This window comes from Bombina bombina, chromosome 6, assembly GCF_027579735.1.
Source record: "Bombina bombina isolate aBomBom1 chromosome 6, aBomBom1.pri, whole genome shotgun sequence".
Taxonomy (NCBI): Eukaryota; Metazoa; Chordata; class Amphibia; order Anura; family Bombinatoridae; genus Bombina; species Bombina bombina.
This window is the reverse complement of record NC_069504.1, coordinates 1,048,185,432-1,048,197,470: the sequence shown is the minus strand read 5'-3', so window position 1 is coordinate 1,048,197,470 and position 12,039 is coordinate 1,048,185,432. Positions and strand designations below refer to the sequence as shown.

Sequence of the window (12,039 nt, the reverse complement as noted above, 5' to 3'; positions counted from 1 at the left end):
AGACTAGATATCTGTGCCGACCCTGTATACACGGCAGCCATTTTTTCCCCACCCTCATGGCTGAGAGAATAATTACCATCTCAGTGGCTAGAACGGAGACAATCTGGTAGTGGTCATGGATTCCTTTGAAGCATGGGAACGTGAAGTTCACTTACGCCTGCAGAGACATTTCGCAGCATTGGAAAATGTTCTTTGTACATCTCTAACATAGAAGATTCCTCTAGAGACCTTGGAGGACCGCGAGTCACCACATACAGTTACAGAGCCTCGCCTAACCACAGTGGCAAGCGGAGGACTGCTTGACTTGAGCAGCGGCTGGAGCGCATGTTGCTCCGATGAAGGTACATTGAGGATGGCTGAAAAGCTAATATCGCAGGCCCTGACTTGCGATCCACCGGCGACGATCTATAAGAGGTATGCTCAAGATATTACACAGGGACTGGTCTATGAGACAAAATATACCCCACATTGAACGGACTAACCAGAGGATTGAAAATTGCAGCTGGGGAGAAAAAAATTCCCCATCCACCTCAAAACCCTGGAGAAATAGAGGTCTTGCTAGCTAAAGCTGGTGTCCTAAATTATATGGGCATAAAAGTGAATCGGCCCATACAGGATTCCCCTGATAACAGAAGATTTGTAGTAGATACACTTCTTCTTTTAATACGTGGTTGGGAGCTTTCGGAGACAGGAGCAGCGACTATCCGTATTTCCTTTGCAGGGAGGACTGTTCTTTGATTGTCAATGCCTATGTGTTTAAGCGACATGGAATAGGTTAAAGTAAGCTACATAATTTCCTTTTAAACTTATTTCATGCTCATATTTGAACATGTTGTGGTATTTTCATGATAACATTCGATATTAGATTTTTACTGTCCCACACCAGTTTATATTAAAGAACTTCCAGAATATTTTCTATCCTTACTGAGTTTTTGCCAGACACTGTTGCTCTACTCGGACAGTTACAAATACTCAATAACAATTGCTATGCTCTCTAATGTTTACATTTATTTTTGCTGTCCAACACAATTTAATTTACATTGTGGATATCTGGTTTCAGGTTTGGTGTGTTTACACAGATTAACTGTTCACTATTTGAAGATGACCCTAAGCATTATTTTTTACTTATATATGTACAAAACCTATTCTGTTACACCTTCATTAGCCATATACTATATGTACTGGGTTATGGATACTCTGCAAAAAATATTTTTATACTGTGATATGATATAGATTTATCATTATATTTACCCTTCATATATACTGAATAGAGACTAGCCAGAGTTTTGTTGCCCTTTTTTTAGAACTAGAATGGGGTATTTCTGTACTGTATTACACACTACACTTCTTGTTGTCATCAACTCATATATAGGAAGAATTGTTTCCCAAAGTCTGAATAGACAGTGCTGGTTGTTTACCCCATATTAATTTACTTTGTTTGTTAGTAAATACATAAGCTAGGAATTCGCATGACTTATGATTTAATGTTGGGAATTTAATTATCTCTAATGTGCTGGTTGGATTCCCTCAGGTTCATTTACTATATTTACTAGTAAATACAAAAGACAAAAGCGCTGTTTAAATATGCTTTAATGTTTGGAATTGAACTATCTCTACAACGTTGCTCCGGAGTGGTGTACATTGTTTTTACAGTGGTAGACTCCTACTTACTGACATAGTCACCAGTTGTTGGATATAGGGCCCATCTCTAGTCGACAGGGTTTGATTAGATATGAAAGAGGAAAAATCACAAAATATTATATAATTTTAGAAACTGTCTCAGCATATAGTATTCCTTATGTCAATAGGCCTTAGAGAGTTTTATCTTTATTTTGTTAAACGGCTGGACTACTACTAAAACAGGAGGTCACATGGGCTGAGATACCCCTTAAAGGGACAGTTCACCCAAAACATTTCTCCCCTTTAAATTGTTCCCAATGATCTATTTTACCTGCTGGAGTGTATTAAATTGTTTACAAGTAGTTCCTTTACCCCTATTTTGGCATTTGAAATAGCTGATTTAAAGGGACAGTCAAGGCCCAAAAAAACTTTTATTTTTCAAATAGGGCATGTAATTTTAAACAACTTTCCAATTTACTTTTATCAACAATTTTGCTTTGTTCTCTTTGTATTCTAGTTGAGAGCAAACCTAGAAAGGCTAATATGATAATTTCTAAGCCCTTGAAGGCCGCCTCTAATCACATGCTTCTGTATTTGCTTTTCACAGCAGGGGAGAGTAGTTCAGGTAAACCATATAGATAGCATTGTGATCACGCCCGTGAGTTGTGGCAGACACTGCACTAATTGGCTAAACTGCAAGTCAATAGATAATAACTAAAAGTCATGTGATTAGGGGCGGTCAGAAGATGCTTAGATACAAGATAGTCATAGCAGTAAAAAGTGTATTAATATAACAGTGTTGGTTATGCAAAACTGGGGAATGGGTAATAAAGGGATTATCTATCTTTTTAAACAACAAAAATTCTGGTGTTGACTGTCCCTTTAACCTGTGGTATCCCCACCTATACTGGAACTTTTTATACTGGAGTCTCAGCTATTGAATAGCCTAAGTAAACAGAGCCATTAGAAGAAATTACACTCCCAGTGGGGTGCAGGGTAGTTAAGTAATCAAATGATCATTTTCCATTGTTCTCTCTAAGTATTTGAGCTTTGGTTTTCCAGACAAAGATATGATAAGGAAACAAGTGCGTGTACATAAAGTGATAACATGACATATGATATTATCTGCAACTCAACCCATTGTAATAGGCTGTGGTTTTAAAATTACAAAACCTGAAAATGCAATTTTATACTCCGCAGCTGGTATAACAAGTCATTGAAAATAATATAAAAACTATTTTACAGTGTACTGTCCCTTTAAGCTCTGCTGCAATTTCTTAAACCAAAGTCTATTTTTTAATGCGAAGACTTTAGAAAACTCATTGATTTCTTCATTATATGGAAACAGCTTTATTTTCATGTATGCAGAAAATCTCATTCACAAAGCCACAGGTTATATCCAAACATCAGTGATCTTACATACAATGTACATAATACTGTATAAATATGTAACAAGCCCCATTGCAGTAAAAATACAAATGAACAGTACAGTGCATGATGTTAATATTATAACCTGAAGAAGGGCATTAGGCAGCAGCACAATGGGTAAGCTATAAGAAAGCACGTTTTGTACACAGTGGATTGACCCACTAGCCTCCTCCAGCTGTCTGTAACCCACTGCTCTGCTATGGTGAGGGCGGGGGAAGTCTAGAATTACTTCCTTCATCCTTTAAATATCCCCAGCCTGGTGCTGAGAGGTGCTGTGTCCAGTGTGCGGTCACTACACGCTCTGCTATTTGTGCCACAGCCATTTTCTCTATCACTTTCTCTTATCTCTGAAATCTCTTCCATGTAAACGCTGCTTACTCTGCCCTCTCTGCTGAGCTCTGTCTCTGAGGTAGTTTCTGTCTGTGTTATATCTGCATTTGATGTCATTTTTTTTTATCTCTCTGCTTCCTACTTTTATTTCATTGATGTTTGCACCCTAAAGCGTCACTAACTTCCTTATTCTGTTTCTCTCTGTCATTTCTGTAACTTTCTGTCAGCTCATTTTGCTTGTTGTGCAACCAGAAAACTCACTTTATTTAATTCAAAGTGCAGCTGAACATTACTTTGTGCATAGCTGGTACTATGCCCCCTTCCTGAATCTACACTGTTCTGTGAGGCATTCACAGCTCCACTCCTCCATCTGGGATTGTTTTTGGATCCAGCATTGCTATAGGGACACATTGTCTCTCCAGACATCAAAAGGTAAGGGGTAGTTATGGGGTATTCCCAGGTCTGAGCTTGAGAGAGGCAGATGAAGTTGTATCATGTACTGATAACATTTATAACCATAAATTCTTTTTTTAACAGAAATGTATGTGCTGCTATAATGGACTGTTACATAATACTCAGTAACTTCTATATTCAGAAAAAAAAATAGTCCTTTGGGATTGACCCACTGATTATTAAATTCTATCTTTGGAATCAATGCTGTGAAGTCACTCTATGGATTAGTAATATCTATAAAATTAAAATCCCCTTCCTAATTGATTACTCAGATACTAAAACTTTTTGAATTACATGTATTGCAGTTGTAATGTAATGTCAGTTTTATTGAAACAGTTAATGACATAAATATTTTATAAAATGTATCAATTTTCTGGGTACAGAATGTGTGTATTTAAAAAAAAAAAAAAGATAATTTAAAAGTGATAAATGGATTCTATGTATAAAAAACAAATAGTGTTTTTTTTAATATCACAATAGCACTATATGGCAGTAGTAATTGTAACAATGTTTGTAACAGTGATGTATGTGTTATGTTAGGGTTAAATACAAGTGTACACCTCTCAGCATACCTAGGTATACTCTCATAGACAGTGTAAGCAAAGAATACCAATATAAATAGGTATATTTGACTATAGAAGTAAATGGGATTAAAAAATACTTGATCTGAATGATTAAAGTTCAGACTTACATACCCCTTTAAAGAACTGCAGCAACCCACAATAATTTTTTTAAATATTAAACCTTTTACTGAAGACTGACAAACTGGTGCCCATAAGCAGAAAGTTAAAGGGATACTAAGCCCTATTTTTTTCTTTAATGGTTCAGATAGAGCATGCACTTTTAAGGGACAGTATACACCCATTTTCATATAACTGCATGTAATAGACACTACTATAAAGAATAAGATACTGATACTGATATAAAACCCAGTATAAAATGGTTTAAAAACTTACTTAGAAGCTCTCAGTTTAGCTCTGTTAAAAAAGGTAGCTGGAAAGCCCACTGCAAGTGGGAAAGAGCAGACCCTCCCCCTTCTTTTGCATATGAAAAGACCCTTTACACAAACAGGAGCAAGCTGGAGAAGGTAGCTGACGGTATTCTCATAAAACTTTGGGGCTTGGTTAGGAGTCTGAAAATCAGAGCAATGTTAACAACTTTATGGGCTATATAAATAGATCCTCTACAAAACATTTATGCAAAGAAATAAGGAGTGTATAATGTCCCTTTAAGCAACTTTCTAATTTATTCCTATAATCAATTTTTCTTCGTTCTCTTGGTATCTTTATTTGAAAAAGCAGGAATGTAAGCTTAGAAAATGGCCCATTTTTGGTTTAGCACCTGGGTAGCATTTGCTGATTGGTGGCTGGCGGAATGTAAGCTTAAGGGTCGGCCCATTTTTGTTTCAACACCTGGGTAGCGCTTGCTGATTGGGGGCTACATTCAGTCCCCCTTTTATAAAGCTGCTTAAGGCCGTTTTGGTGCAGGCTCACTCAGGCGGGTTGTACAACTGCTGCTTCTTAACTTATCTGGAACCTAAAGCTCAGACATCTTGGATTTGCTCATCCAGGATGACTGACAAGCCCTGCTCTTGTGTAATTGGTTACACACAAACAGGGGGAGGGGTTACGCTAGCACTTGCAATCTTAAATTTTGTCAGCCAATGCAGCTTTGGAGGCCCTACATGAGTGCAGACCAGGTCTCTCTATGAGAACCTTGTCCTCAGAGCGAGATTAATAAATAAAGGCTTCAGACTCATACATTTGTGTATCAGATTTAAGAGATTATTGCATAATATCAAGTGCACAGATAGGGTGAGAATGTTGCTAATATTATGTGTTACTTGTGTTGTGGACGCAAAAGAGGTGACAAAAGTGTTGTTGATGTTAAAAGAACATAAAAGTGTCAAAGGAAAATGCTATAATGTGTTGTTTTTTATCACACTGTTGCTTGCATTTAAAACAACTTTGCAGTTTCCTTTTATCATAAAATGTGCTTTGCTCTCTTGGTATTCTTTGTTGAAAGCTAAACCTAGGTAGGTTCATATGCTAATTTCTAAGCCCTTGAAGGCCACCTTATCTCACAGCATTTTGACAGCTTTTCAAAGCTAGATAGCACAAGTTCATTTGTGCCATATAGATAAACTTTGTGCTCTCTCCTGTGGAGTTATTTATGAGTCGGCACTGATTGGCTAAAATGCAATTCTGTCGAAAGAACTAAGATAAAGGGGCAGTTTGCAGAGCCTTAGATATAAGATAATCACAGAGGTAAAAAGTGTATTACTATAACAGTGATCGTTGTGCAAAACTGGGGAATGTATAATAAAGGGATTATCTATCTTTTTAAACAGTAAACATTTTTTTTGTGTAGACTGTCCATTTAACTATATATTTAACCCTTTCAAATGAGTTAAACACATAGTTAAAGTAAGTTACAGAGTGGCAATGCACTACTGGGATCTAGCTGAACATAGCAGGTGAGTTAATGACAAGAGGCATTTGTGCATATCCACCAATCACCAGCTAGAGCCCAGTAGTGCATTTCTATTCTTGAGCCTACCTAGGTATGCTTTTCAACAAAGGATACCAAAGGAACAAAGTACATTTTATAATAAAATACATTAAAAATTTATTCAAATTGCATACTTATTTTCTAATTCAAGAAAGCTTAATTTTGACTTTCATGTTCCTTTAAGACATTAAAGGGAAAAAATCGCTAAAATTTCTCTCTCGATTCACATAATGCATACAATTTTAAACAACTTTTTAATTTATTTTGACTATAAAATGTGCTTCATTCTCTTGGTATCCTCTTTTGGAGGAGAAGCAATGCACTACTGGGTGCTAGCTGAAGTTGAACACATCAGGTGACCAAATAACTGGAGTTGTCATATATATGAAGCCACCAATCAACAGCAAGCTCCCAGTAGTGCAGTGCTGCTTCTCACCCTACCTAGTTAATGATTCAGATAGAGCAAACACTTTTAAACAACTTTCTAGCTTACTTCTATTATCAAATTTTCTATGTTCTCTTGGTATCTTTTGTTGAAAAGCAGGGACGTAAGCTCAGGAGCGTGCACATGTCTGGAGCACTATATGGCAGCAGTTTTGCAAGAAAGTTATCCATTTGCAAGAACACTAGATGGCAGCACTATTTCCTGCATTGGAGTGCTCCAGACACCAACCTAGGTATCTCTTCAATAAAAAATACTGTGGGAATGAAGAAAATGTGACAGAAATAAATTAGACTATTTTTTTTAATTGTAGGATGTATCTGAATCACAAAAGAAAATGTGTTTCATATCCCTTTAATGCATTTTTTCCAATGCAAAAAACATAATTTATGTAAGAACTTACCTGATAAATTCATTTCTTTCATATTGGCAAGAGTCCATGAGCTAGTGATGTATGGGATATACACTCCTAACAGGAGGGGCAAAGTTTCCCAAACCTCAAAATGTCTATAAATACACCCCTCACCACACCCACAATTCAGTTTAACAAATAGCCAAGTAGTGGGGTGATAAAGAAAGAAGTAAACAAAGGAATTTGGAAATAATTGTGCTTTATACAAAAAATCATAACCACCATAAAAAGGGTGGGTCTCATGGACTCTTGCCAATATGAAAGAAATTAATTTATCAGGTATGTTCTTACATAAATTATGTTTTCTTTCATGTAATTGGCAAGAGTCCATGAGCTAGTGACGTAGAAAATAGTAATAGCCAAGATGTGGAACTCCACAGAAGAGTCACTAGAGAGGAAGGGATAAAATAATAACAGCCATTTTTTGCTGGGAAAAAAAAATCCACAACCCAAAATATAAGTTTATTTTCATAATGAAAAGAAAAAACTTAAACATAAGCAGAGGAATCAAACTGAAACAGCTGCCTGAAATTTTTTTCTACCAAAAACTGCTTCCGAAGAAGCAAATACATCAAAATGGTAGAATTTAGTAAATGTATGCAAAGAGGACCAAGTTGCTGCTTTGCAAATCTGATCAACTGAAGCTTCATTATTAACAGCCCACGAAGTGGAGACTGATCTAGTAGAATTATTATTATTATTCTTTATTTATAAAGTGCCACCGGTTCCCGCCACGCTGCCCATGGGTACAAGGATTACAGTACAATGGAGAAACAATACGATAAGACAAAAATTTTCAGACAAATACAGGGGGAATTGAGGGCCTTATTCCTGTGGGAACTTACAATCTATATGGGTAGGAGGATGGGAAACAGGAGGTGGGGACTGCAAATGTTAGAATGATATTAGTGAGGAGATAGAAGGCAACTGTTAGTTAAGTGAAGTTAGTTTGTTAAGTCGGGTGATAAGCTTACCTGAGCAGAAAGGTCTTTAGGGAATGTTTAAAGGAGGAGAGGTCAGGGGCAAGTCTGACAGCTCGAGGAAGTGCGTTCCAGAGGGTTGGTGCCGCACGAGAGAAGTCCTGTAGTCTAGCATGAGAGGAGGTGATGGTAGAGGACACATGAAGCAGGTCATTGTTGGATCTTAGGGGGCGGGCAGGAGTATATTTGTTGATGAGTGAGGACAGGTAGGGTGGGGCAGCATTGGTGAGAGCTTTGTAGATCAGGGTGAGAATTTTGAATTTAACTCTGTTGTGAATGGGGAGCCAGTGAAGGGACTCACAGAGAGGTGCAGCAGAAACAGAGAGTCGAGAGAGGTGGATTAGCCTGGCAGATGCGTTTAGGATGGATTGGAGGGGAGATAGGCGGGAGAGAGGGAGGCCAGTTAGGAAGTTGTTACAGTAGTCAAGTCGGAAAATTACCAGGGAGTGGTGGAGATAGAAATTGGAGTAGAGTAAGAGGGGGGAATTAGAAGTAGTTTGGTCTTGGACATGTTTATTTTTAGGTGGTGAGAGGCCATCCAGGAGGAAATGCCAGATAAGCAGTCGCTGATGTGAGAATTGACAGACAGAGAGTGCATGGGTGGAAAGGTAGATCTGGGTATCATCAGCATAGAGGTGATTGCTGAAGCCATAGCTGTTGATAAGTTTACCCAGTGAAGAAGTGTAAATAGAGAAGAGTAGAGGACCCAGGACAGAGCCTTGAGGTATTCCAAGAGACAGAGGCAATAGAGAGGAGGAGTCACCAGCAAAAGAGATGGAGAAGGATCTGTTAGAGAGATAAGAGTGAATCCAGGAGAGGGCAGTGTCACAGAGACCAAGAGAGCTTAGAGTCCATAGGAGAAGGGGATGGTCAACAGTGTCAAAGGCAGCAGAGAGGTCAAGTAAGATGAGTTGTAAGGATCTCCCCTTTAAGGAACACAAAATACAGATATCAATATAAAGTGTACTTAGTCACAGTTAATTTTTTAAGATAGTAATATGTATCACCTCTATATGAAATTAACCAATTTGGTTTAAGGTAACCTTAGTAATAGAGGTGAAATTATTATAGAATGATTTGTTTAGTTACCAATCTCCTGAAAATAGGTAAATGAATAAGAATGACAGGAAATGAAGAGGTTAATTTGTATGAGACCTTTTCAGTCAAGTGAACTCTAACTCCTTGGAGTATTGATTAACTATATATATAGAGAGATTATAAGTAAAACTACTGTCCACATAATACACAGAATATTCCTGCTAGTTATTTTAGATACCCTTGTGGTGGTTGAGATTTAAATTGGTACCTGATAAAAGGCTGACATCGGAGGTTGTATGTCTCAGCAAACTGCAGGGAGAACTGTGTAGCTGCTGCTCGAGTGAATGCGCTAAACCGGAAGTACCGGCGAAAGTCCAAGCGCTTCTGGGAAATGTAGTTCTTTTACCTTTAAATGGAAAAAAACGGAAAGGTAAATAGAATACTTGCTTTTAACGATAGTCCTAATAAGCAATTGCCAGGGTGAGAGAGAGAGATTCCTTTAGAGATAGACTCCGGTAGGCACAAGGAGTAAATTCCTATCCAAAGGTTAGTGTTGGGTGAAGACACAGAAATCTGTGCAGAGTTGAAAAGTTCCTTCCTGGGAAGTTGGGATAGAGGCTTGGTACTCAGGTGATCGTAATGAAACGAGTAGCATAACTAAGCAATGCTGCCTAGTTGCTGCAGTGTTTTAAAGGGGAAGTGGCCAATAGGAGACAATCACCTCAAGGAAGCTGTACCACAGCTGATGGACGAGGTCTATCAGGGTGACAGCGATGGAAAACATCCATATTAGAAGCTGGTTCCCACGAATCATCATCAGAGGAGAAATTCTTCCATCGGACTAGGTACTGTAAAGAACCCCTACATAATCTGGAATCCAGAATAGATTGAACCTCAAACTCATCCGGGTCCAATAAGACCGAAGGAGGGGGAAGAAGAACAGTAGAATCCCTCTGATCCCTGTAGGGCTTCAAAAGCGATACATGTAAGGTGGGATGTATCCGAAGGCTGTCAGGGAGATCGAGGGTGACTGCATTTTGATTAACTATTCTTTTGATTCGTTAAGGACCAATGAAGAGAGTCGCCAATTTTTTGCTGGGTAGTTGTAACTTCAAGTTTTTAGTAGATAACCAAACCTTCTCTCCTATTGAGTAATGGGGAGGTTCTCTCCTACGTAAATAATAATATTTCTTCTGAGTGTTTTGAGAGTTCTCAATATTTTGACGTATGAAGTTGAAATTATCAATTAATGAATTGTGTAAGTCATCGACTAGAGGAAAGTTTAACTCAGTATTGGAATCCAGATGAAAGGTGGGATGGTAACCATAGTTAGCGTAGAATGGAGTGACTTTTGTAGAAGTATTGACTGAGTTATTATATGCGAACTCTGCGGTGGATATGTAATCTGTCCAGTTGTCTTGATGATAGGAACAGAAGCAGCGTATGTATTGCTCCAACCACTGATTTACACGTTCAGCCTGTCCATTTGTTTGTGGGTGAAATGAGGTAGAAAATCTGTGGTCTATTTGAGTGAGTTTACATAAGTTTGACCAAAATCGGGAGGTAAATTGAGTACCTGTGTCAGTTGTGAGTATGGAAGGAATTCCGTGAAGTTTTATTATGTTATCAAGGAAGAGTTGAGAAGTTTCAGCTGAGGTAGGGAGTTTGTGGAAAGGCAAGAAATGGGCCATTTTAGTGAAAATGTCCACAACTACGAAAATGGTGGTTTGATTTTTTGATGGAGGTAGATCTACAATGAAATCCATTGATAAGTGTTGCCAAGGTTTTGTGGGTATGGGTAATGACATGAGCAAACCGTAAGGGGGTTTCCTTTCAACCTTACAGGTGTTGCATGTTATACATGTTTGGATGTAATGTTGTACTGTTTCTCTCATCTTTGGCCACCAGTAAGTCCTTTTGAGGAGTTCCAAAGTTCGTTGTATTCCTGGGTGTCCTGATAAAGGTGTATCATGGTAATTTTGTAGGAGGGTGAGTCTCATTGATACTGGTATGTAAATTCTCTCTTTATGATAGTAAATTCCAGATCTTTTTTGGAGGGTAGAATGATCCTGATCGATCTCTTTACTTGTTTGTGTCTTAATGTCTGACAGGAAGGAATTGGTGAGTCCAATAAATCTGTCTTTTGGTATAATGTCTGAAGGAGTACCTTGAATGTCTGGTTTGTTTGGTAATCTTGAGAGGGCGTCTGCCTTACCATTTTTGTTAGCAGGTCTATATATTATATTGAAAGAGAATCTTGAAAAATATAAACTCCAACTGACCTGTCTTGCGGATAATGTTTTGTTACTTTGTAAGTACTGAAGGTTTTTGTGGTCTGTATATATTTTGATTGGGTATGTTGTGCCCTCCAAGAGATGTCTCCAATATTCAAGTGCTTGTTTTATAGCCAGAAGTTCCTTTTCCCCTGTTGGGTAGTTCCTTTCTGCAGGTGACATCATTTTTGAATAGTAGGAGATGGGATGTAGAGGACTGTTTAGATTTGCTTGTTGCGATAGTACAGCTCCAATTGCGAAGTCTGATGAATCAACTTCTAAAATGTAATAAAAGGATGGATTAGGGTATTTCAGTATTGGTGCTGTAGTGAAGAGGCACTTTAAATTTTCAAACGCTGAGTTAGCTTCTTCTGTCCATTGAAAAGGGATGGAAGTACTGGTCAATCTGGTTAGAGGTTTTGCTACCTTGGAGAAGTCTTTTATGAGTTTCCTGTAATAATTTGAAAAACCCAGGAATCTTTGGAGGTCTTTTCTGGTTTTGGGTTTAGCCCAGGAGGACACTGCATCAACCTTTTCTTGTTGCATTTTGAT

General features: G+C 38.1%; 1 protein-coding gene across 2 annotated transcripts in view; it reads left to right on the top strand.

The window, feature by feature from the left end:
• The first annotated feature begins 3,341 nt into the window (after positions 1 to 3,341).
• Positions 3,342 to 12,039, top strand: part of SLC6A13 (solute carrier family 6 member 13) — a 215,582-nt gene continuing 206,884 nt past the window's right edge. For both annotated transcript variants that reach the window (XM_053718822.1, XM_053718821.1), the window contains exon 1: positions 3,342 to 3,810. The gene's annotated coding sequence lies outside the window, so the exon portion shown is untranslated. The remainder of the gene's footprint in view (positions 3,811 to 12,039) is intronic.